The 26,154-nt window shown below is 39.7% G+C and overlaps 1 protein-coding gene across 1 annotated transcript in view; it reads right to left on the bottom strand.

The window, feature by feature from the left end:
- The window catches only part of PAM (peptidylglycine alpha-amidating monooxygenase), a 2,584,515-nt gene that overhangs the window by 1,228,361 nt on the left and 1,330,000 nt on the right, over positions 1 to 26,154 (bottom strand). The gene's annotated exons all lie outside the window — the stretch shown is intronic.

Raw genomic sequence — 26,154 nt, 5'->3', positions numbered from 1 at the left:
TTCTAGACTTTATTAAATATTTAGCAGCCATACACATATCTGCCCATTGTTCCTTTGTGAATTACTTATATAATCTCTCATCTCAATCTTTTCCAACCTCCTCTGATTAATTCCTACAGTTATTGTGCAATATTTTATATGCCTTACTAATTATGCCTTTTTTAACAGCAGCTACTGTTCAACATTCAACTAAAAAGGCAACCAGTGCAGGTCTTTTATTCAGGATTCCCCTATCCCTTTCTGTTTGCCTGCACTCTATCAGTCCATGATAGGGAAGGCAATCTCTAGCCTGCAGAAAAAAGGAGGTTTATGTTATATCACTGAACAGCCACATTGTCAAACGTCATCTCATTGACAATGCAGGTCATTGAACCTCCCCACCCTCTGCTAATTATATATACCAACTCTGAGTTCGCAATACAGTGGGGGAAAGGGCATATTTCCCGATTTCTGCCATAACACGACCTCGGTCAGAATGGTTTGATGGCATGCACTGTCAATGAGATGACGTTCAACAATGTGGCTGTTCAATGATATTACAGACCAGTCCAAATGTCTTCTAGGCCTCTTCTCATTCTTTTACCTTTTCCTCTTTAATTATTGGTTCCCACTACCTTGGCTCCTTTGCAGCTTCCTTCAGTAACTTACAGCCCCCTCTTGCCTATTCTCTATACTTCTAATTGCAGTCTTCCCTCTCAGCAGAACCTCCTTTCTCCATTCCCATGTTGATGTAGTTCTTAGTGTACTTTCTGCTACTTTATGAATATAATATTCTGCATGACTGTTGTTATTCTCCTTAAGAATCTGCCTCCAAAATCTCACTCTTTCCTTATTTCTTGAATTAACCCCCCCCCCATCATCATCTCTTTCCACTTTGAATTGAAGCTTTCTGCTTGTATTATGTAGATGATCCTTAATTGTAAAGCTCTAAAATATTCCTTCAAACCCGGGAATCCTAAACCACCTTTTTCTATTGGAAGGATCAACTTATCCTACTTGACCCTTGCCCTCTACCCTTCCCAAATTAAACCCTACAGCTCTTCAATAATTACTTCCCACAACGTCTCCTCTGGCTGATAAAAATATTCCTAACCTGTACATAAAACTAAAGAGCCTAAAAAAATGTCACTCTTTGTATCTTGCTATCCATATCCATAAACCAGAGCTTCCTTTTCCTCAGTTTTTGTATTATCTTTTGTTTAGTCTCTTCCCACATATCCTTTGTTGCCATAACAGAATCCTTTTTAACCCATACTCTTAAATAGTTAATTTTACTGTGTCCCCAAAAACATGACTACTGCTGAACCAATTCATGAGTAGGTACCCAATTTACAGCTATAGACTTTGTTTTAACTTCATTAATTTTACATCCCAAAAAAAACAGGAACTGTCTCAGAATATTCCACAACTCTGAGATGCCCTTTTATGGTTCCATCAGGTACAAAATAATATCATTTGCAAATAAAGCCAACTTTTCTTGAATACCAATACCAATTATATGATTGAATTTATGAGCCCCTTATTTTCTTTGCCAATGGTTCCAAATAGAATGCAAACAACAAAGGGGTTCCTCTATTCAGACACAACTTATCAGAGAGGAACCCTCCCACTTCTATGTTTAACTCTGATCCCTCATATATCCTCCTAATTAACTTTATTATTGTATCAGAAAAGGCAAATCCTTCTATTGCCCCACTCATAAAATCGTAGCTTAATCTGTTGGATGCTTTCTCTCAATCAAGACCCACCACCAACAGCAGTATTTTCTTATATTCTGCTTCCATCTGGATCATCATCACTGTTCTATTAATGTTGTGAAATGTTTGCCTCCCCTCAAAAAACACTGATCCACATCTATCAATTTTGGCAACACCTTTGCCATTCCCTTACTCATTATAGACATAAATACTTTACAATCATGGTATAAAATTGAAATGGGCCTTTATGAAGCTGGATCTGATGGGTCTTTACTGTCTTTAGGTATTATAGCCACCACAGCTTTTTTCCAGGATGTTGGTGCTTCCTCTCCTTTTATACAAAGCCTTCCAGATCTGCATTGCTTTCTTCCCTCCTACTGTCCAAACTTCCACCGGAATATCATCTATTCCTGGAGACTTTCCTGCAGCTTGATTACTTATCACAATTTTTATCTCATCTCCTCCTGTCTTAACTGTTAATTGGTGAGTCTCATCTACCTTTAACCTTGGCATATTTAAGGCTTCCATATGTATTTCCATTTGTGTTTTTTCTTGATTTCCCCATGTCTCTGCTTTATACAGTTTTCATAAAATTCCTGAAATATCTCAAATACTTCTTCAGGATCTCTGGCTATTTTTCATGTTAGTTAGGCAACAACCCTTTCTACTTTCTGTTGCCTAAGTCGCTGTGCTAAAAGTTTTTGTGCTCTGGATTTTTTATTAAAAACAGTTGCTTAATAGCAATTTTTAAAACTCATGCATATTATATTATCCAGTTACTTCCTTATTTCCTCTTTAGTACTTTGCAATTGTGCTTCTTCTTTTTCTATGAGATTCCCCTTATTCCATAATACTTTAAGCTTTGACAGGCCCTCTAAATAATTATTGTAACTTTTAAACCACATCTCTTTTTCTTTTATTTCTACCTTATTTTTAAACTCCACTTTCATTTTAACCCACTAATTAACTATAACTTCTGGACTAGTTTCCATCTTCCCTAATAACTTCTAAATAATTTCCACTACCCATTCCTTAAATTCCTGTTTTTTAACAGGTAGGTGGGGATATGCCAGTGTTTCATCTTTACTTCATATCCTGCATTTTTATCTCAGCAATTGTTAGCACATGATTTGAAATAGTTACTGGATTTGTTTCAAAATTCAAAATAAATTAAATGCACATGTTCCTATGAAATATAATTTTTGTCTAATCTGGCCCAGTTATTTTACCTCAGGGAATATATATAAATTCTATCCAAGTCCCTATTACTGAATTCACATCTTCTATAGCAAATATTTTCATAAATTTATTCAGAAATCTACCCTCATTTGTTATATTTTCTCTTCTAGGCCCCCTGATAGATGCTCATTGTTGCAAATTAAATTCCAGTCCCCACCTATAAGTAATATTTCCTGCTGAAAGTTGATTACTTCTCTCAAAATTTATTAAGCTCCATAATAGCAGTTTTAAGTGGAATATAAATACATGCCAGTGTAATCCTTATCCCCTTCCCTGTAAACCCTTACTACCTTGAATCTACCATTATTAACCTTTTCCCTCTTCTATCATTACTGGACCTTTGTTAGCAATTAATACAAGTACTCCTCCTTCCCTTTGTCCCTGATATTTTTATGAACATGCATTCTGAAATCCTTTCTTTGTCAAATTCACATGCTCACTTTTCTCCAAATCTGTCTCTTGTAGCATTGCTATTTGAATTCTGCATTTCTTAATATAATTAAATATTTTTTGCTTTTTGTCTATACCTCAGAAACCATTCACATTCCAAAACAATATGGAAAGTGTTGCCATTATCATAAAAAAGTCATTATTCCCATCTATTATATATAGCATCTTTTCTATAGGTCTCTTTCTGGCTTTGGTGATACATGCACCCACTGTTTGCCAGATTAATCCTTAATGCAGTTTTTTCTTATATTCAACAATGGAACCTGTGCCACATTTCTCAAGACTTTTTGTTTTAATGAAAACCCTAAAAACTACACCCCAGGAACATCTCCATAATCTCTTAATTTAATACAAACAAAAACTACTTACATCTTCAAATAATGAAGTTTAACCTTCCTAACAGGAACAACTGTTCCAAATAGACTGCTGGAAACACAGGCCTTAATTAAACTAAAACTGACGTTATCCATGCTAAGATGCATGTTATTGCCAGTGGTTCTACTTACACTAACTGATATCTGTTCTTTTTTTATGCTTACTACCCTCCCAGATGTGAAAAACCACTTGCATGCTTTCAGAAAACATTAACTGTTAGCCTTGAAGAAACAAGTGTTTTGCCTTTTTTATTGCCGTATTATCAGCTTGTCTCCATGGAAACAAAAGAGAAAAAAATGTAATCCTCTATGGAAACAAAAGAGAAAAAAAATTAATCCTCAGATGCAGGCTTCTAAAGGCAAGTTGAAACATTTACTGCTAAAGGAAAAGTTTGCATTATATGCAGTGTTCTTTTATTAATTCGTTTTCACTTAAAATTCATTATTAGATTAAAGGCCAAGGGTCTAAATCTAGACATTCACTTATGCAAAAGTAAGAGAAAACATATAATCAGCTCTATATATATTATGACCTGTAAAGTTTTCCACCACATCCCCCACCTCAACAATCCAAGATCACAGCCTATTAACTTAAAAATGCTTTTGCCAAGCCCTTTTTTTCTCTTTTTGCAGTGTAATGCCTACATTTCTTAATATTAAAACAGAAGAAAGAAATAGAGAAAAAAAACATCTGTTTACTTTAGGATCATTATCATATACAACAACTAAAAATACTATACTATAAACAAGCAATTTATATCATGAAAAGCTTCACAGAAATACTAATAAGCACAGACACTGTTACCTTCCTCTTCCCCTCCCCTCAGGGTCCTTCCAAACATTTATGATATGCAATAAGGCAAATGCCTTTCAGTTCCACACAAGTTTAACAAAATCAAGAAAAGTCCACTCTTTCCGCTTTTTCTTGTACGGCCGTATTTCACAAATGTGATTGATGCATTGCAGCCTCACCTTTATTCATGAATTTCTGTGTTGCTTGCATTCTTCCTGTTTATCTTCATCTCCCAACTCTAGACTCTAAATTCAATTCCAAGGTACTCCAAATTGTTCTGCTCAACTCCTATGCTTTTCTCTGTCTTTCAAGCATTTCCTTTGCAACAGTAGAAAAGGGTTTCACTGGCAAAGTCTCTCCATACTTTATTATCAGAAAATGAGAAGCAGAGTCTCCCTCTGCTTGATGGCTCACTTTTTGTTGGCCAGACTTTTGCATTTCCTCCTTAGCCTGTTCTGCATAATAAAATGACTGAGCATCCAGGAAAAAATATTCTGAAGACAGCTGGATACAGCAGCTTCAAACCCATGGCTGCCTCTTAACATTTCCTGACTGATGGAATAAATTTGGTTCTCTTGTGCCTGGTATACAGTGAATAATAATTTTCTACAAGCACTCTACTGTCTCTAAATTTTAATATTTTGCCCTTTTGCCACTGTTTTGTCAGACTCAATTGTTTCTGTTAGTAGATTTGCATCTTTGCTAAAACAGGTCTTGGCTACTTTCTCGTGTCCAGACATGGACATACACATGGTGTGCCCTTGCAATTAACAGTTCCTGCTGTGAAATACCAGCCTAGTTGCTTACTTGTGCCTTTAGAAAATCAATACAGTCTGTCTCTTCATTTCGCTGGTATAGCAGAAATATCAGAGTTCCCCTATGTGTTCTGTTCTCTAATTCTACTAGTTTTTGAAACACCTTTTCTTGAACAGTCTCATACTCGGCTAGCCTTTCCTTCATTTCGACCTCTGATTTGTGTAGTTTTATCAGCTCATCTGAATATCTATTTAAAGCTTTGTTTATTTTTTTCCAACTTTTTTGTTTCTTGAGTTGATATACTCTTTGGTGTTTCAATCAGTTGTGAGCACATTTGACTTATATTTCCTCTAGATTACAAGAAGCCATGTCTTGGACCACAGATAGAGCTTGAACTACTTTTTGCTTCACAGCTGCAGGACTCTTCCCAGTCAGTGTTTTTTCTTCACCTATTCTAGTTGATTTTCTTTCAGGCTCTCTTAGTTTTTTCTTTGCTGGCATCCAGGCAGTGTACTTACTAGTCAGTAACTGAATTTAATAAATGTGTCAAGAGTTCCTGGCCCTTATCTTTCAGTTTCTTTTTTCAGAATGGGAGAGTTGAAGTTAAGCTTCTGATCATTGTGCAGTAATCTTGGAAAATCTCTTTGTGACAGTATTTTTTTATTCTCCTTGAAGGTATTAGCCAAAACACTAGAAAGCATTTGTAATAAAGTGTTTTGAAGTTTTGTTGTTTACTGTTTTATTTTACTGAAGCTGTATTCATCCCAGAAATGTCAGCTGGTCAGAAGCAGAGAGAGAAGCTTTCTCTAGTATAAGGTGAAGACCTATATCCTCAAAAATAAGGTAATCATCGAAGTAGCTAAAATATGAAATCCCTGTAGCGGAAAGCGACTGGAAATGGACATTTTGGAAATATCCTTGAAGATGTGGAAAGTCCAAAGGGAAATGAAGGGAACTGAAAATGTATACCAGATATAGAAAATCTTAAATAAGGCCTGAACTCTCTGTGAACAATAATAATATGACAGACACATATGAGATCCAGAGTAACCATAAAGCAAGTTGGAAAGATGAAGAAAAAATGAGTTTAAAGAATAGAACACACTTGGGAAAATACAGATTGAACACAGGACTCCAGTTTCCCCCCTCTTTCTTCAGTACTAAAACATTCTGGAATAAAATCTTTTGTTGGGATTTTGAAACTGGTTCTATGGTGACTCAGGATTACATTTGAGAAAGACAGGGAAGAAACAGATGAGCTTAAGATTCTGGGTGTGAAGAACTCCTAGGTTGAGAGGTAAAGAGTTCCAGTGCTACACGTACCTTTTCTGAACTATCTCCATTACCCATTAATCTGTTGTGATTTATTTCCAAAGATGAAAATCAAGACTGCTGGCTAGTTTGGCTGGATGGCCAAGGTGGGGATAGGAAAGAAACAGGACGGTAGACTACCTAGTCATGTAAATTTCTTGATATGGGATGGAGTTTTGGATCCACTCCTTTTTTGTCTCTGAATTTTGATGTCACTTTTTCTTATATTGGTGTTTACCAGATTTTAGATGATTGTTTTTAGAAAATCCTTCAAACACATGATTAGAGGAGTAGTCCCTGCTGTACTTAGAAATGAGTGACTGAAAAATCTGCTTAACACCTTGAATAAACCATCATCTTTCATCAACATGTTTTAAGACATCAACTGAGGAAGAGCCAAACAAAACTGCTTTGTTCAAGGCAGCATTAAGTATCTGGGCCCTTACATTCCCAGGTAGATTTTGAAATCTCAGTCAAGCATATACAAACCAATGGCAGCTGCCCAGGAAAATGCAGCTGCATTGTATAAACATTGTAGGGTATGTTTCACTGCTGAGACACTGAAGAAATCCTATTAAAAAGGGAGGATATTCCTTAAGAATAAAATACATCAGCAACAATTTTATTCATATCTGCAATGGTTGCAAGCAGAAGTTTTTCCACTTGAGCCTGACAATTAATTATGCTAAAGGCTAAGGAAGATGATGTCTCAACAGCCTTCCCATCCTTGTCAGATAGAACAGGACTAGTAGCAGTTAAATGCTTAGAATTTGAGTACTTTGTCAAAATAAACAGTCAGATCTGCAAGAGGGCTTTGAAAGAGATACTTGATTGTTTGAAGTACTTTATAAAGCATGACTATAGGAGGTTGATTATCTGGAAAGATACATGGATAATTAAAGGCATCCTACAGAGCTCCAATTACAGGAATAATGGCAAGAGGTTTTGGAGTATCTAGCTGGAGTGTACAGTAGCTCTCATGGGTGTCTGAGAATTTTTTTACTTCCCATTGGAAGATGTCCTTCATCCTAGCAATAGTATCATAAAACTATATCACTTCTATGGGAGAATAAGAGGAAATAGTCTCCTCAGGCTCTGATTCTAAAGTTGTCGTAGAGGAGACCTGGGAAGCATAGTCCAGGCACTCTTCCTCTAGTAGGGACTGACAATCTGAGGAAGAGAAAGACCTTTTCCTTTTCAAATGGAAAGTGACTGAAAGACTTTGAAAGCCCCTTTGCAAAGCTATATGACTCTCCTTTAGCTTCTATGGCAGAAGGGTAGAGGACAGAGAAAGATGTTTGATCTTTTGAGTTTTTTTCTTGGGGTATGTAAAGTGATAAACCTGGAAGTACTGGATATCTGTATTTCCATAACTGAACCTGCTACCTCTTCCCTAACCAGCAATTGAGGAATTCCATTCAGCCCTTCCAAATGCACAAGGCTTGGTTCTCCCTATCTTAGCCAAAGCCAAACATCTGGTCTTTGAAGATGGACCAGGCTCCCAGCCCTTAGCAGCATCTCTAAGAACAGTACCTGATGGGTCAGGAAAATCTAATGGACAGTCAGAGGACTCTGAAAACGCCACAGTGGAGAGTCATCCTTCAGAGAGTGGTGAAGAGAGGCCAAAAGTGGAAGCTCTTTGGAAGCCTCTTTAACAAATTTTCTTTTCTTAGGAATCAGAAGGGGGATATCCCAGGAAGTAGATTTGGAATCCATCAACTAAGGAGTAAGGCCCTTCAATTAATACATTAAAAAATATAGGAAGGCTATTAAACCAACTTTTGATTCACTTGGGGTAAAGGACATGGAAATCTGACAGGAGTAGATATCATGCTCCTCCCCTAGATGAAACAAACAGGCTGTGTGGGGAATCTTTATAAGGTTATCCATCTTCCACACAGAGAGAGAAAATATCTTCTCACAGATTTTATTTAAAAAGGGAATGGAAGTTCTCTAAGGGGTATTTATCTTCAAGAATAGTTGAAATGATCTGCCCACAGAAATACTGAAGATGCAGCAAAAACTAAGTTTGGCTGAAATCTTCCATGGCAAGAAAGTTCTCATTTTTAGCACCTATGCATCTCCTTTAATACCATCATGCCCTTCTGTTGCCTCAAGTGTACAGTGTATGTGGAAAGCACCCAAAAAGTTTTTGTATACTGGCTGGATGTCCAGTCCTTTGCCAGATGCATCTCAAACATGCTATATACTACTACAACAGTGATTTAATGATGAACACCTGCAGAAGGTAAAGCAGGAGGGGGAGATACAGAAGAGTGGCACACAGCTGATGAAGACTTGGAAGATATGCTGCGGATGGTAGGGCATTTGAAATCAAGGACTCAATTATGAGATCAACAGATAATTCTAAACAAATGGCACAGAATATCCACTTTGTAAGGAGAGATAAGATATGTGAAAGAGTAAAATGTTGGAGATACAGTAAACCAGACAAAGGGGCTCCACATGCTTTGGTGCTACATGAGAAAAATAATATGGAAAAAGACAGTAAAAGAATGGAATGAAGTCTGTGTAACAGTCTAGTAAACAGTTGGGAACTCTGTCTTTTTGGGTTTAAATAAAAAGCAGATACATATGAGATACAGTATAAGAACATAAATTTTAATTTTGTCTGGAGAGGATAAAGTCACATTGTTGCGTTCTGGAAGACTGAGAAGAACGTGGCAATACTAAAATACTGAGCAGCGTAAAAGAGTAGTAAAAACTAAGATAAAGGTTGAAGAGGTTGGAGCACTGGGACAAACTAGAAGATAAGTATGGGACAGAAGTCAGAGAAGCTTATGGAAAGTGGAATAGGAACAGGTGTGAGACAGGAACAAAAACCTATAGTGAAATTGAGATGGGCCAGTTAGTGGTAAGAAAGATGAAATAGGAATACCCAGGAATGATGAAAATGTTGTACTGTTGTGCACAAGAAAACTGTACGAATATAAATTGTATTTCAGCGGGCATATCACATGATGCACCTGCCAGCCGCCATGTGAATGTATGAAGGCAACTGTAAAAAAGCTAACACAGATTTTTTTAAAACGTGTAACAGTAAAAAAAAAAAAAAAAATCACTTCTTAGAACAAAAAAAGAATCCCCCCAGAAATTATAATACAGTCTAGTTTGCTTAGTTATAAACATTCATAAGCAATACGGCAATGAAAATGTAAGACTGAATTATGCATTTTCATAATAAAATGCAAAAAAATGGTTCTTTATTTACATGCTTTGTCCTTAATAATATATGAAGAGAAAAATTTGAAAAGCAGTATGGTAACTTAACAATATTGTTTGCAAACATATGTCACAGTCTGACAGTCTCATTTATTTCTGTTTTGTGAATCGTATTTGAATGATACCTCATTTAAATCTAAAATGTGCAAGCAGCCAGTCACAGAGCATACACTGCTCTGTAAACATACACACAATATTTGAAATGTACAGTGTTACCTCGCCTGTCAACCAATACATAACACAAATCAGAATTTAGATTTCCAATTATAAAGTTCAAAGGTTCACAACATTACTACACAGGAAATGTATTTTGTGGCAGCCATGCTTGACTTTGCAATAAAAACATTTTTTCCATCTCAGGTTACCTAGACAAGGCTATTACAGTACAGTCAAGCACTACAAGATGTAAAGGAGCTAGGAAAATGGCAGGTCACTGTTTCAACTCCATAAACTTAGTGTGTGAACTTTCTAAATGCACACATCAGAGGCCTTAAACCTAATTTCACATTTTTACTTAGTTACACAACATATTTATTTCAAGTATTTCTCTTCTCCAAACAGAAACAAGGGCTAAATGATCGCAGAGCTTTCAGCTGCATAGTAAATCACAGCCATATGCATTTTATGATGATATTAGGAGGATTCTGAAACTAAGGAAGTGACCATATTCCAGTCAACAAAATGATTATATGTATTAGTATGACTCATCAGGTACTTCAGCTAAACTGTGCACACAGAAAAGCAGTTTGAACAGTCAATCTACATTTTAGCTTCTAAGGCACATATAAAATACTTCTCTTTGAAACAGTACATTCCTTGAAGAATAAATCAAACATTTAAGTTAAAAATACCACTTATGCCACAGCACATTTACCATTCAGAGTGCATCAAAGCACATGTAACGAAACCTGACTAGAACTATAAAACAGCATCCCAAAACGGCAGCAATTACATGAGCTGTTGGCTAATCACATGGTTTATTATAGCAATAACCCAAGCCTGGGTGTGGGTAATGCTGGATTTACCCACGGTTGGTGTGGTTTGGTCACGAGGGCGAAGCCCGAGTGGCCAAACAAAGCCAACCGTGGGTAAATCCAGCATTACCCACACCCAGAAGTGGGTTATTGCTATTATACAATGACATTATTTAAGAAAAAAAAAATTACTTTTCTTAAATAATGGCACTGTATAATGCCTCCTTGCTGCCCTCCTGCAGCTGTCTGGGCATTCTGCAGCAGTTCTGATGTACTGCACATGTGTATGCCTACGCAATACATCAGAGCTGTGGGCAAAAGCAATGGAGAAAGCAAGATCTCTGTTGCTTTTTACAGCCTGTCTCGCTATGTTAAATGGGTTTAACATAGCGAGACAGCTTTAAAAAAAACAACGGAGAATCTCCGTTGCTTTTTTTTTTTAAAGCTGTCTCACTAGGTTAAACCCATTTAACATAGCGAGACAGTTTTGTAAAAAGCAACGGAGAAAGCAAGAGATCTCCGTTGCTTTTTAAAGTGTCTTGCTATGTTAAATGGGTTTAACATAGCGAGACAACTTTTAAAAAAAGCAACGGAGATGCTCCGCTGCTTTTTTTAAAAGCTGTCTCGCCATGTTAAACTCGTTTAACATGGTGAGACAGGTTGTAACAAGCAACGGAGATTTTGCGTTCTCCACTGCTGTAAAAAAAAAAAAAAAAAAAAAAAAAAGTTATACTAATGAAAAAAGTCCGGGCGACTGGACCTTTTTCCATTACTATAACTCTGATTTACAACGTCACGTTTTGGAATATTAATGGGGGGGTCGTTGTATAATGGCTAACACAGCATTACAGTACAGTGTCATTTTTTTAGAGTCATCTCAGTTCTGGCTCTACAGTTAAGATGCTAAATGCCTAATGCAAATGAAACTGTCTAGAAGCACTTTAGCTGGTGTTCACAGAAATTATATCACCTCTACACAACCCACTTTGCTAAGATTGTATACTAGAGGAAATTAATGTGAAATACCAAAGATGTATTGTGTTGTATATCAAGAGATATTCGCAGCTTTAAGACAATGCTTTGTACCAGACACAGACCACAACAGAGTTTTATGAATTTAGAGTTTACAGATAAAAAAAAGAAGATATACAGTCTGCAATATCAAACAACTTAACAAAAATTAATACAGCGTGAGTGCTGAAGGACACAAAAGTAATGATAATTTGTAGTGTGTAACAGTACAGAGCAAAAAAATTACAAACAGGCCAAGCATAACACTCAATTTCAACTTGAGTGAAGATTATTATTATAAAAAAGAACAGTAAATGTCTACATCTCCACTATCACTGTTGAAAACATTGCACATATACCCAAGTACATGAATCGCATTAAACATGAACCACTCTCTATAAGAGATGCACAATTTGCCTAAGAAATACACAGGGAAAGCAGCAACACCTACAAAAGCAGAAAAGGCCTGATGAAACTCCTATCAGATAAGCTAGAGCTGAGCATGCAGCAGCAGCAACGGTAAATGGCATACTGGAATGCACAGGAAGAGGCATCACTAGTGTAAAACCAGAAGTTATTATCTCTCTGTAGAGAGAGCTGGTAAGGACCCAAATGGAGTAATTTGTGCACTTGTGGATAGCACAGTTTTGCCAGTACAGAGGCAGCACAGAAAAATAAAAGAATACACAAAAAAGAAAGACTAGAAGAATGAAGGTACAGAGTTGATATGACAAGAATATCAGGGAGTGGCTTGTTTGTCGTAGGGAAAAATCATCAAAAAGTCTTAACTGGGTCTCTCTTGCCAAGTGTACAACTCCTCAATTAGCTAAACATACGGACACCCATTCAATAAAAAGCTGGAAAGTTTTGGTTAGTTGGGGGCTAGACTAGGTGTGAATAGAATATCTACCTTGAGTGTCCCTTTCTCTCCAGTACTATCATGGAAAAGGAGGTAACATTTCCTTATTTAGAGATCACAACTTTCTATATAAGGGCTGATGTGTTCCTCTTTCTTCATGTTAATGTGATATATGAGTTACTGTATATAAACATCAGGAGGGTCACTGCTCCTCACCTGGAGAAGGCAGGGTGTCTTGCCCCTTCTGCAAAAATGCTTATTTTGTTACTTTATTGCCTGTTGGCCATTAGCTATTAAATTAAAATACATTAAACTGACATGCTCAATTAGCTGGTCATTTCAGCAAGTTTAACTCAATGGCTTTTCTCAGTTATCTTAACTAGTTTACTTCAGACTCTACAGTCTTTAGCCCACTGATAGTCAAAAGCTTCTATGATGATGTCATTTTCACCCAGGGAATCATCTCTGTGTCACTGCTGGACAGAGGCACAGCAAACTAATGGGTATAGTATTCTCATCCTAAGGGGTGGTGAAAGCCACACACACTCTAGCTAGGCTTATAAATGCCCTAGGGCAGATAGCCTAGTATGAACCTATGAACCTATAGCATATAAAAATCTCTTGCATTACTTACCTAGTGGATTTATGCCCAATAATGATGGTCTCACCAAGCTCTTTTGTCCACCCAGTTTGCTACTTTGTTTTTGTTCCATAAAATATGCTATTCCTTGACCTATTTTATATGGACACTGAGATGCTTATGCCTTTTCTTCAAACATTTACTTTAGGGTGGACTTTATGAAAGCAAACTTAAGTTCAATACATGCTATCTTTTACATTCAAGCATGTGGTAACTAACAGTTTAAAAGCAAGCACTGTATCTTAAGAGCATATTATATTTACACATCTGACCACATCTGTGCTGAAAATCTGTCAAAGAAACTGCAGTCTCTAGTCATCTGATCAAAATGGAAATATGTCTAGCAAATTCCAGGAAGCAGAGTGATAAAGGCCTGTCTACAAAGCAGGTGAGCAGAGTTTGATTAGCAGCTCAGGTACACACAGGACCTGGCCAGATAAGATTGGAGTGAGAGGCCACTGGCATCCAGTTCATCCAAGGAGAATGGAAGCAGCTCCAGCACCACATTGGTGACACCTATGGGGAGCTTTGGGTGTTCACCTTGTGGAGTTCTCAGCTGGCTGAGTGCTCACCGCCACAGTGCATTTACACTATGTAGTCAAGGAGAAACTGGCATGCAGAGGCACACTTCTCCATGGCAGGCAGCAATTTTGGGCTGATAGGAGCTTTAGAGGGGAAGGTAGTGCTCCCAAGGGGAAAAGGTAAGGCTACCCCCCCAGGACCAGCAAGCTGGTCCTCTCCATGCCACCTAACTCCTGCTGGAAAGCAGAGAGTTAACTGGGATTCCCGGGAAAGAACAAATGTGCTAAAGGGTTCTCAGCTAGCCTGGGAATATCCAGCTTCAACTCTGCTGTAACGAATGGGCCACATGGATGAAAGTAGAGAAGCCAGTGGGTAAGGGCATGGGGGGGGGGGGGTGTGAAAAAATTAGAATATGTTTCAAAAAATCTATTCCTTTTCCTCTTTCAAGCACATAGCATTAAGTCTCACTATGAAAGTCAACATACCTTTATCCGTGCTCAAATCCTCTGCTGAAATCTACACTTCAGTGCCTTTTTCATTGCCTTTTACTCTCCATAAATGACAACATAACTGTAATGGCATGCTTTCACTTTTCTAACTGTAACTCAACTCCTAATTACAACATGTTTATTTCCAACCTTCTTAAGGTTGTTTTTCATCCAAATATAGGGAGGCTTCACAGCTGAAAGCCATCTTCTGCTACCAGGTTTAAAATTGAGCAAGCAAGTAGTGTTAAGTGGAATTCTTATACATTTACAAACTTCCAATCCGCAATGACAATATCACTAAAGCATATAATCAAAACATACAATAGCAAAAGGATGCAACCACTGTCATAAAGTAGTCGCCACTGAAAGAGTCCTCCTTTTTATTTTATATTTTTGCTAGCTAGTTTCTCCCATAGAAAACACAGTCACAGAGTAGGCAAATGGAGGTTGAGATAATGAAACTCCTGAGTACAGGAAGCAGTTTGTTAACATACAACCTTAATCCTCTGCGCTATCACAAAGTAGGTACTCGTGCAAAAGTACCAAACAAAATAAATAAATACAGGTTTAACAAAATATTAACACGGCCCTCACTTAGCTTTCTGCAAATGTCCTCCATGTCAGTACAAGATCATGAGTGTCAAATAATCATCAGAAAAAAAGGAAAAGAAATTTAATTTTGTAGCACAAATTATTATTGCTACAGAGAAAAGGAAACGGAGTTGTAATTATGTGATCGCAATGATACTAATTTAGACTGAGAAGAGCAAAAGTTCCTTACTTTATCAAATCAAAGACCTCTTCATAAAGGTATTTCCTAAGCCAAGTGGCAGAACCTTCAACAAATTTAGTGTCATAGAGATGGGTAAATTAAGTATATGATATTAACCAAACCAAAGCCCTTAGCTAGACTCACGCTTGCAAAATATGAAGTGTGGTCTAAAATATTGGTCATAGCACAGAATTCTATTTGGAAAGACATACTCCAACGAATGGCTGGGTATTCCCCTCTCAAATATCATGATTAGTATTTAGCACAGAGAAAATAGAATACTTGCTTAAAGTTACTAAGAAATTAGGATAATCTTCTCCGTGTACATGAACAACTATGACATATTTCCAAGTTTTTGGCATGACAAAGGAGAACAACAAATATTTGTAGACAGAGGCAAGTATATCATTAGTATGTCAGACTTAAGCTTTGGGAATCTGGGATGTAGTTCAGCAGATCTAAATTTGCCACAAATGGAGAGATGCTGACAATGATCTTGCATAAGCAAGATAAAACAAATGAAGTTATGCTTCAGCAAGATAATTAGATCACTACTACATTTCTTTTAACTTTAAGAGAGTTTCTTTCAAATCAAAGAATCAGCAATTAAGGACAGTGTAAAATGTCTTACAAAGATACAGATAGGGAGTCTTACATAGGCTGCAAGAATCAATGGGTTTAATTCCCAACTTAGGAAGAAAGACAGACTACAGTGAGACAATCAGTGACAAACTGGTTTCATTTTTGGAGAGATGTCAACTACAATGTATGTAGTTCAACTGCAAATCATATTTGGGTGTGGCAGCATTGGGTTTACCCATAAATGTGATTTGGTCACTTTGGCTTCATTCCTGTAACCAAACAAAGCCAGTAGTGTGTAAACCTGGATTACTCACAACCTAAACATGATTTATTGCTATTGTTCAATATTGTTTTTTGTAACAGTCCATGTCTGCGCTATTTTTACTGTTAAAGTTTAGATCTTTGTCTTTTTTCCTATTTTAGTGCATTCTATCATTTATTTTCAATAAATAGTCTCAACCTGTGTTTTTGTAAATATTTTATTGTGTGATGTAATGAATTTCAAACTACCTTTTACTTTTAAGTTTATTTTATATATATATATATATATATATATATATATATATATATATATATATATACATACACACATACACACACACACACACACATGCATATATATATATATATATATATATATATATATATATATATATATATATATATGGATTCACTTTAGAAGCTTGAAATACTGAAATATCGAAATTCAGTATTTCGAACCCATAAAGTGGAATCCTGAGAAGAGCGAAAGCTCAGAAGTACGAAATTCAAAACCTCAAATACCAGAGGTTTTGAATTTCAGACTTCTGAGGTTTCGCTGTGGTTATGGATTCAGGTAAGTGTGTGTGTGTTAAGGGTTTTGGGTATGGGCTGTGGTGTGTGTCAGTGTGTTTTTGTTGCTGTGATGTGTATGTGTGAGGAGAATGTGGCTTGTGTGGTGGTGTTTTGTGTGTGTTTGTATGTAGTGCGACCTTGGAGTGAGAATATTTAAGTAGGGGTGTGTGTGTCTGTGGGAGGGGGGGGTGTAGCCCCCCTACATGGGGGGTACAGGGGGCTTGCCCTCCTGCTTTTATGTAGTATAGAGCTTATGTTTGTGTGTAGGGAGGATGGTGTGTGTGTGTGTGTGTGTGTGTGTGTGTGTGTGTGCGTGGAGTACAAGCATGAAATTCAAAATCTCCGGTGTGCGAGATTTTGAATTTCGCTGTTTTGAGTTTTCGTGGTTTTGAAATTCGACTTTATAGCTTCAAAATACTGAATTTCGATATTTCAGTATTTCAAGGATATAAAGTGAATCCATATATGTATGTATATATATATATATATATATATATATATATATATATATATATATGTAGATCTACTTTTATTTACTGAAAACACATTTCACTAAATTTTAATTCACCCACACCAAATTGCTAAAAGTTTAAATCACTGAAAACTCATTTCATCGAATCACATTTCACTGAATGCAGAGTCCTGTAAGGCAAGTAAAAAGTATATGCTATTTTCCCCACTGTAGTGCGATCCTAGAGGTAGTATATATATATATATATATATATATATATATATATATATATATATATATATATATATATATATATATATATATACATATATACATATATATATATATATATAGTTAGGGGGGCACAGCCCCCCACATTGGTGGGTGTGGGGGCAAAGCCCCCCACCTAGTTTACTGTTAGCTTTCAGTGAAATGAGATTCATAAATATAAAGGCAAACTACTTGCCTTACAGTACTCTGCACTCAGTGAAATGTGATTCGGTGAAATGAGTTTTCAGTGATTTGAGCTTTCAGTGATTTGGTGTGAGTGAATTGAAATTCAGTGAAATCTTTAATTCTTCCTTTCTGCATCTCATGCACAGAATGTAAATATAAGAAGACATTCCTGTGCTGCTGCTTGCTTCCATGAAATGCAGATAACTCGAACATGCTCCGTGGGTGGACCTTGATTTTTCTACAACATGGATGGACAAGTAAGGTGGGTGTATGTATGTGAAATGCCCTAGTTAGGGATAGCAGGTAGCTAGTTAATTTGCTCAAGCTCAAACCTTGTACCTTAGTTACAGGAAACAAGAGCCTGAATCCTCTACTCCGACTATCAAGCTGCTAAAAAATTTGAGTGTCAAGGAATTGAGTTTCAGGTGTACATTTTCCAGGAACTGAGTGCCAGGTGCATTTTTTGAAGGAATTGAGTTTCAGGTACATTTAATTTTATTATTTATTTAACATTTGTTTACCAAGACAGTCCGAATGTATAACAAGTGTCCTTTTTCAGAGGAGTCCTGGGGAGAAAAGCTCCACAAGATTACAGACTAATTTAGCAAAAAGCAGTTAAAGTTTAATAATGTTTAAAAATAAATTATGTATTCACCATAACATTCCATCTGAGTAGTTGTACTTCATTTATCTTTAACCTGTGGGTCTATGAATCCGAATCAGATCTGACACAGCCGCATAACCAGCATCTGACCCGAGCTCCAAGCTCCTCCTCTTACCCATAATGCCCCCTGTTTCCTTCCTCCCTTCAGAATGAGTTTGCTGCTCAGTATAACATAAGCTCGCCCCAACAGAACCTTAACACTACTGGCCCTCCCAAAATTCCTGAACAAGGCATAGCAAGAGAAGCCTCTAGAATGTTCATCTCCCATATACAAGGCCAGGACCACAGTAACAAAGTCAGGGGATGGAGGGGGGGGGGGATGGTTGAAGACAAATGAAGTACAACTACTCAGATGGAACGTTATGGTGAGTACATAACTTCTTTATCTGAAGTAGTTGGCTTCATTTGACCTTCAACCTGTGGGACAAAGTCCCCAGCTACAAACACCTGGGTGGCCCTCATGGAAGGATATTTTGGAGCACCACAGAGCCAAAGGATGCCCTACTTCTGGATACAATGTCTAATTTGTAATGTGTGATGAAGGTATGAGATGAGGACCAAGTAGCTGCAGAACAGATATCATCCAGTGACACTCTGGACCAAAATGCTGCTGAAATGGCCATAGACCTAGTGGAATGTGCTTTTACTTGACCCGGATGGGAAATTCCTTTGTCAGAATATACTCGAATAATACATTGGGAGATCCAATGAGGAACAGTCACTTTAGAAATTGGCTTTCCTAAGAAGGGTTTTGAGTAAGAAATAAAAACTGATCAGATTTGCGAAAGGATTTTGTCCTGTCTACATAAAATCACAATTGCCTGTGTACATCCAGCAAATGTAACTTATATTCACCCTTTTTCTGAAAATTAGGAAAGAAGATGAGAAGAGTGACAGTTTGATTAAAGTTGGCTTCTGACACTACTTTAGGAAGGAAGGATGGATTAGTGCGCAGGGAAACCCTGTCCTTATGGAAAATCATGTAAGGAACTTTGATGTACAAAGCTTGAAGTTCCGACACTCTCCTGGCTGATGTAATAGCAACCAAGAAAGCAGTCTTCCAAGAGAGATACTGCAAGTCTACTGAAGCTGCTGGTTCAAATGGAGGGGAAACTAAACCCTGCAATAGAAAAGTGAGGTCCTATGGAGGCGCAGGATTGTTCATCGGGGGGCTTAAAAGAAAGGTACCGCTAAGAAAGGTCTTGCAAAGTCTAGAAGAGGCTAGTGAAGACATATTCTCCCACACATAAAAATTAGAAATAGCAGCCAGTTTGACTTTAACAATAGAGGAACTAGCACCTTGTCGGAAAATCCCCACCAAAAACTCTAATACTGCTGAGACGGAACCCGTAAAGGGATCCAAATCCTATTGAGAAGCCCATATAGAGAATTGTTTCCACTTGCTAAGATATACTTTTTGTGTGGAAGACTTGTGAGCTGCCACCAAAATGGTTTTAACCAGATCGGATAAACCGAGAGTCCTAATAATCAAAGGAAATGGAGTGGCCAAGCTGTGAGTTTTAGACTGTCCAGGTCTGCGTGAGAAATCGCTGAGGGGTGTGAGATGAGATCCGGAGCTGGATTCAAGATTCATGGTGGAACTACTAGATGAGACCAGAGGAAGGGGAACCAGACTTGAGGCCAGAATGGGGCAATGAGGATTACTATGTTCCCCAGCCTGTGAGCTTTCTGTAGGAACTTCAAAATGAGAGGTAACAGGGGGTAGGCATAAAGAGACTGGGAGCCCAAGCATGCACCAGTACGTCTCTGGGGATTTCCCCTGAGGAGGGTTCAGAGCGAAGAACTCGCTGCATTTCACGTTGTAAAGAGATGTGAAGAGATTGCAGCAAGGCCGACACAACTTGAGGAAGATCTCTTCTGCTACTGAAGGATTCAGAGACCACTTGTAAGGCATCAGAATAGTCCTGCTGAGCTTGTCCACTAGAATGTTGGACCATCCCGGAATGTGCGTTGGCACCAAAAAACAGCTAGTGGAAATTGCCCATTCACACACTCTCATGGCTTCTTGACAGCAGGGATAAGAGATCTGGCTCCTCCTTGTTTGTTGATATACCAGACTACTGACATGTTGTCTGTCTGGATCACAACAGTCCCTAGAGGAAGATGGGCATGGAGAGCTTACAACACTAGAAGCACCGCCCTCATCTCCAGGACGTCAATATGCAAACTGGTCTCAGAAGGGGACCACGTTCCTTGGAGAGTCCTTCCCAATCAATGCCCACCCTCCACCATAGCTGGGAGGCATCCATGGTCACCGCGGCTTTGGGAAGTGACAGGAGAAAGGGACGTCCCCTGACAAGATCCTGGGAAAGAATCCACCACCAAAGAGAGTCCCTGCAGACCTGAGAGGTATGGATTGGATGGGATAGGGGAAGATCTAGTAGAGACCACTGGACTGCTAGCGTCCACTGAAGGATTTGCATGTGTAATCGAGCAAGGGGTAGAAAGAGTGATTGTGGTTGCTATGGACCCCAATGCCCACAGAACTGTCTCTGCTGTAGGAGATTGAGCTTGGAGAATGTACGAGACATGAACTCTCAGATTGTGTACACTTTCTGGGGTGAGGTAAACTTTCATTTGAATAGTATCCATCAGAGCACCAATGAATTCTAGAACCTGAACAGGAATCAATGATGATTTGCTGATGTTGATAGTGATGCCCAAGCTGTTTCCTAACAATAGGAAATAATCCCTGGCTCGGAAAAGTAGATGCTTGCTGGGAGCAGCAAAGAGCCAATCTTCCAGGTAAGGGGGATGCAACTGCCATCACTTTGGTGAACACCCTGGGGGCTGTGGTGAGACCAAATGGGAGGGCTCGGAACTGATAATGATTGGCTCCCAGCAGGAAAGGGAGAAACCTGCTGGAGCGCCTGTCCATTTTGATATGATAGTATGCATCCTGGAGGTCGATTGAGCACATCCAATCTTTCTCCTGCAGGTAGGGCAGAATAGATTGAAGAGTGACCATCTGGAATTTCTCCTTGGCTATTGACAGGTTCAAGGTGGATATATCTAGAATGGGTCTTAGTTCCCCTGTTTTCTTTGACACTAAAAAGAACCTGGAATAAATGCCCAATCTGGATTGGTTTAGGAGACGTGTTGGATGACTTGCTTTCTTAGCAGCTTGTCTATTTCTAGTGCTGCTACTTCCCTTTGTGTGGTGGAACATCTGGGAGGCGTTTTGATGGGAGAGGACGTTCAATGAAGGGGATGGAATAACCTCTGGATATAATTTGCAACACCCAACTCTCTGATGTTACGGACTCCCATGTTGCTAGGTGGAGGAAAAGGTGACCCCCAACTGTCTGCAGAGACGAGCAGTCAGGCAGCCCCTCAGGGCTGCTGTTGGGGTCTGTCCGAGAAAGGTTCTCGAGACCCGAAGTTTCTCAGACCCCTTCTGCCTCTTGGATGGCATCTGTCATAACCCCCTCTGCCTCTGGGGGAAGGTGAGTCCTGAGTGTCCTGGGAGAACCAAGACTTCCGGAACCACATCTTCTATGTCCCTCGCTGATTCCTTGAAAAGGATCTTTGAGGGGCAGAGAAGCAGATCCTGATGGCAGACAGTGTCTTCCCATCCTTTTCACTCTGGACCAATGTGTTTACAGACTGTTTTCCCAATCAGGGAAGAACCATCATAATGGGCATTTGAAAATGACGCCTTGAAGAGTTCCGTGAATTGACACAGCCAGAGCCAGGCGTGGCGCCTCATGGCAACACCAGAACTGGCTGCCCTGGCGGCTCCCTCTGCATAATGGGAGAGCAGACACATGGACGTGTTTGCCACTGCTTTGAGAGTGACCATCCGTGCAGAGAACACCTTCTTGCCCTCCGCCGGCAAGGACTCTGGAGGTGACTCAGCGACCTCATTGACTAGGTCTCGCTGCAGTCGAATGACATTGCAATGTAATTCAGCACCCTTATGGTAAAGGTTGCTGAAACGTACACCCGCTTCTCTAGATGGTCCATGGTCCTCGACTCCAGGTCAGGAGGATGGACCATAGAGCTCTCCTGTACAAGCTCTTTTTTTCTGTGGGCAGCCACCACCATAGCATCTACAGGGGACCACTTGCTCCAACTAGTCCTGTCTGGTGGGGGGTTTAGAACTTTATCTGGGCACCTGGGGATGGGCTTCATGGTGCCTGGCTCCTCCCATGCCAGAGATGTTACGAGGTCCACAAGCAGATCCGTGGGAGGGAACACCCAGCAAGTAGATGGGTCTGGAGCACTGACTCATCGGAGGTTGGTTTTTGGGTGGACCCCCCCCCCCTGGCAAAGGGGTTCCATGATGTCTCCAAAGGAGACATCCTCGGGGGGATCAGGGGGAACCTTCCCCTTCCTCCAAGTCAGTGTCTTCGGTCAGGGACTCTGGAGAGGAGTCCAAGTGCCTCCTTTTGCATATCCATTTGTGAGGTGCCTCCTCAGTGGGACTCTCTTGGGGGAACACGCAAACCTCTTGTTGTTCCTGCATGGGGGCTTCCTGAGGCAAAACCTGCACAGGCTGTCCCTGAAACAGCAGGATGGTCGGGGCCATACCCAAAACAGTAGGCATCAGGGCGGAGTCCGAGGACATGATGGTCAAGGGCCTTGACGAACTTGAGGGAACACTCTCCACCAAGTTGAAAGACGAAGGGGAGCGGGCATCCTGAAAAACCACCATTGGAGCCGTTCCCCTCAGATCTGATGGGGGAGTCGGAGCAGAGACTATGGGTGCCGAGATACCGAGGGGCAATTTACATTCTGACAAATTTGGAGCCGACAGAACCCCCTCGGATCTGACGTTGAGACTACAGCTCAGAGAGCTCAAATCCGACACATTCAAGGCTATAGCCGGTGTCGAGGTACAGGGTACCATTGGCGCCGACCCCCTGGCCAAGAGAGTCCTCAGATCCAAAGACTCCGAAACCATAGGATGGAACGGAGAAGGAGATACTGGAGTGAAAAAGGTCTGCAAGCTCCCCGCTCTGAAGGGAGAGGGGCCCGGCAAGACTCCCATCTGGATTTAGATGCAGATGAACTTCTGCATCATCCTGTCCATCTCTGTCTCACTAAGATGACAGGTAGTCTGGGAGGAAGCCACTGACACCAGATGGGAGTGCCAATGAGGGGATGTCTTTAGTGGAGACTGGGACACCTCTGGCTCAGAGGAGAACCTGGGAGAGTGGAGCCAGGGGGTACTGGGCCTGGTGGGGGTTTTGGCCTTGGGTGGAGGCCCCACCGAAGCTGAATGGTCTGGAGACCATTTACTCAGCCTCTCTTTCTTATGGTGCCTCTCTCCTTCCCCAGACCTCTTGGTGGGAGTTTGAGTCCCAGAGGTCTGGGGAGGAGAAGAGGCAGAAGCAGCAGTTGAACAGGCCAAAGCCGAGGTTGCGGGGACAGCTGTCCCCGATAAATGAAGCAAGCCCATCAGAATGAGCTTATCCCTCCTGTCCTTAAGGGCCTGCGGGTTGAAGCCCACACCAATAGGACAGGGGGGTAAGCAAATGGGCCGCACCCAAGCAAACTATACACAGAGTGTGGACATTGTCTGGAGAGAGTTTATGGCCCCACTCTGTGCACTTCCTAAAACCTAGCTTAGGGGGAATATCTGCCATACTCCTTGCCTGGAAGGAAAACACACACACACACACACACACACACACACAGACAATAGGAGTGGGAAGGCCAAAAGGGGGGACTACAACAACAAAACTTTTTTTTTCACTAAACTGACATCCAAAGCAGGTAGAGGAGATAAGGGAATAGGAAAGTAAAGAAAAGGATAAAGAACTCTCAAAATTCAATCACTTACCACAGAAAAAAAAACGCTAGGAGGTCGAGACCACAATGCTTAGCTATTCAGCGGCAAATGAGATCTGAAGGGAGGAAGGAGACAGGGGTCATTATGGGTAAGGGAAGGAGCTTGGATGGATGCTGGTTATGTGGCCATGTCGGATCAGATTCGGATCCATAGACCCACAGGTTGAAGATAAAATGAAGTCAACTATTTCAGATTAATAGTTTAAAAAAATGTAACAATAGTTAAAAAAAACTTGAAAATTGTTTAAAAGAAAATTGATTTCAGAAGATTTGTAGGTGAGTGTAAGTACAGTATATATACAATCAACTTCATAGAAATAAAAATTATACTAGATAGTTACACTATGTTCGAATTTGCCTAGGTAGAGCATTACTCAGTGGAATTGTGTTCTACAGGGTCGGCTATGGGCAATAGGCTGGAAGTGGTGGGTTCAGGGAGTGTCATTACAGTTACATATATGGTTTTCATAAAGGTGCGATTTAAGGAGTTTTTTTAATGTGGTAGTGTGATTTTGTAGCCTAAGGTGTGGGGGTAGGGTGCTCCATATTTTTACAATTTTATAAGGGAATAGAGATTCCCCTGAGCTGTTTTTACATGGAATGACTTCAATCAGGGCTTTGTTACTGGATCATACTTCCCTGTTGGTACTATGGAAGTTTAGTAGGCCTGTTAAGGCAGGGGATTTGTCAGTGTGGTACAGTATTTGATGGGCTAAGTTGAGTTGGTGATAGTGAAGTAAGTTTGGAAATTTTAACCAGTGTAGTTTATATGTAGGGATTGGCAGTGGTGAGAGTGCGATTTAGCATTGGTTGCAAACCTAGCTATTTTGTTGTAATATGTTGAAAGATTGTTCAGGTTGGTTTTATTTAGATTTGTTAGTACTGGGGATGCATAGCATAGGGTTGATATGAGATGGGTTTTGGCTATGGCAGTTCTGGATTCGGAGGTTAAAATAGAGGCAGCCAAGCTTTTTGTGGACTTGGGAGATGGTTAGGGATATGTGTTTATTATACTTATGGTGGTCAATTGTAAGACCTAGAAGTTTGGTCTCAGAAACAGGAGTTATGAGGATCTTATTGGCAGAAAGAATGGAGAAGGTGGGGTCAATAGTCTTTGTTGGGTGGAATAGCATTAGTTGTGTTTTTTTGAGGTTCAGTATTAGCTAAGAATTGTTTAGCCAGTTTTCTATTTCTAAGAAGGATTCTTGGGCTTGGGTTTGTAGCAGTTGGGTGTTGGGTGCAGAGCAGATAAAGTACAGTTGTGTACACTTACCATAAATGTAGATGTTCGAGTGTATTCACTGTTGCAGTCATTGCATTTGGTTAATCTGCTGGCAGGTTGCCCTCAGTCGGCCTGAATATCAAAGTCTTGGGTCCTACGTCGGTTGCTGTCTCCTTTTACATGACGTCAGGTCGTCAGGGGTATAAAACATGCAGCCGACACCATTTTATTCAGTTTTTCTTTCCCCAGATTCAGGTGCCCCCCAAATGGGGAGCAAATATATATATATATATATATATATATATATATATATATATATATATAAACAATATATATATATGTAAATGCACTTTTAGCAACATAAACTTTACCTTAATCTAAAAGCAAATACACAACAAAGGCTTTAGAATATAGTGAAGTAAAGAGAAGTTCTAGAAGAAAAAAGGGGGGAAGGTGGGTGGGTAACCTGAACTGCAACCGTGAATACACTCTAACATCTACATTTATGGTAAGTGTACACAACTGTACTATGTTCTTCGTGTTTCACTGTTGCAGTCATTACATTTGGGTAGAATCCCAAAGCTATGAATGGGAGGATGGAACTAAATAGCATTAGGAGCGGCTATAAGGCCCTGCAGAACTGCAGTGGCAAAGCTTGCCCTGGACTTAGAGAAGAGGGGCAAATGATAATGCTTTGTAAAAGTATGAACAGAGCTCCAAGTAGCAGCTTCTAGAATGTCTTTGGCTGGAACTCCTCTGAGAAAGGCTGCTGAGGAAGATGCAGTCCTGATGGAATGTGACCTGATTCCCTTGGGCACTGGTTTACCATGATGCAAGTAGCAGAAATTAATGTAGTGGCTTATCCACTTAGAAACAGTCTGCTTTAATATAGCCTTCCCCTCTGATCCTGCAGCAAATGCCACCAGTAGTTGCTCAGACTTTCTTAGAGATTTGGTCCTGTTTAAGTAGAATCTTAGTTGTCTGTGTACGTCCAATGAA

This window comes from Protopterus annectens, chromosome 2.part2 (assembly GCF_019279795.1).
Source record: "Protopterus annectens isolate FY-2018-M chromosome 2.part2, PAN1.0, whole genome shotgun sequence".
Classification (NCBI taxonomy): Eukaryota; Metazoa; Chordata; order Ceratodontiformes; family Protopteridae; genus Protopterus; species Protopterus annectens.
Note: the sequence above shows the minus strand (reverse complement) of the source record. Positions and strands in the feature narration are given on the sequence as shown.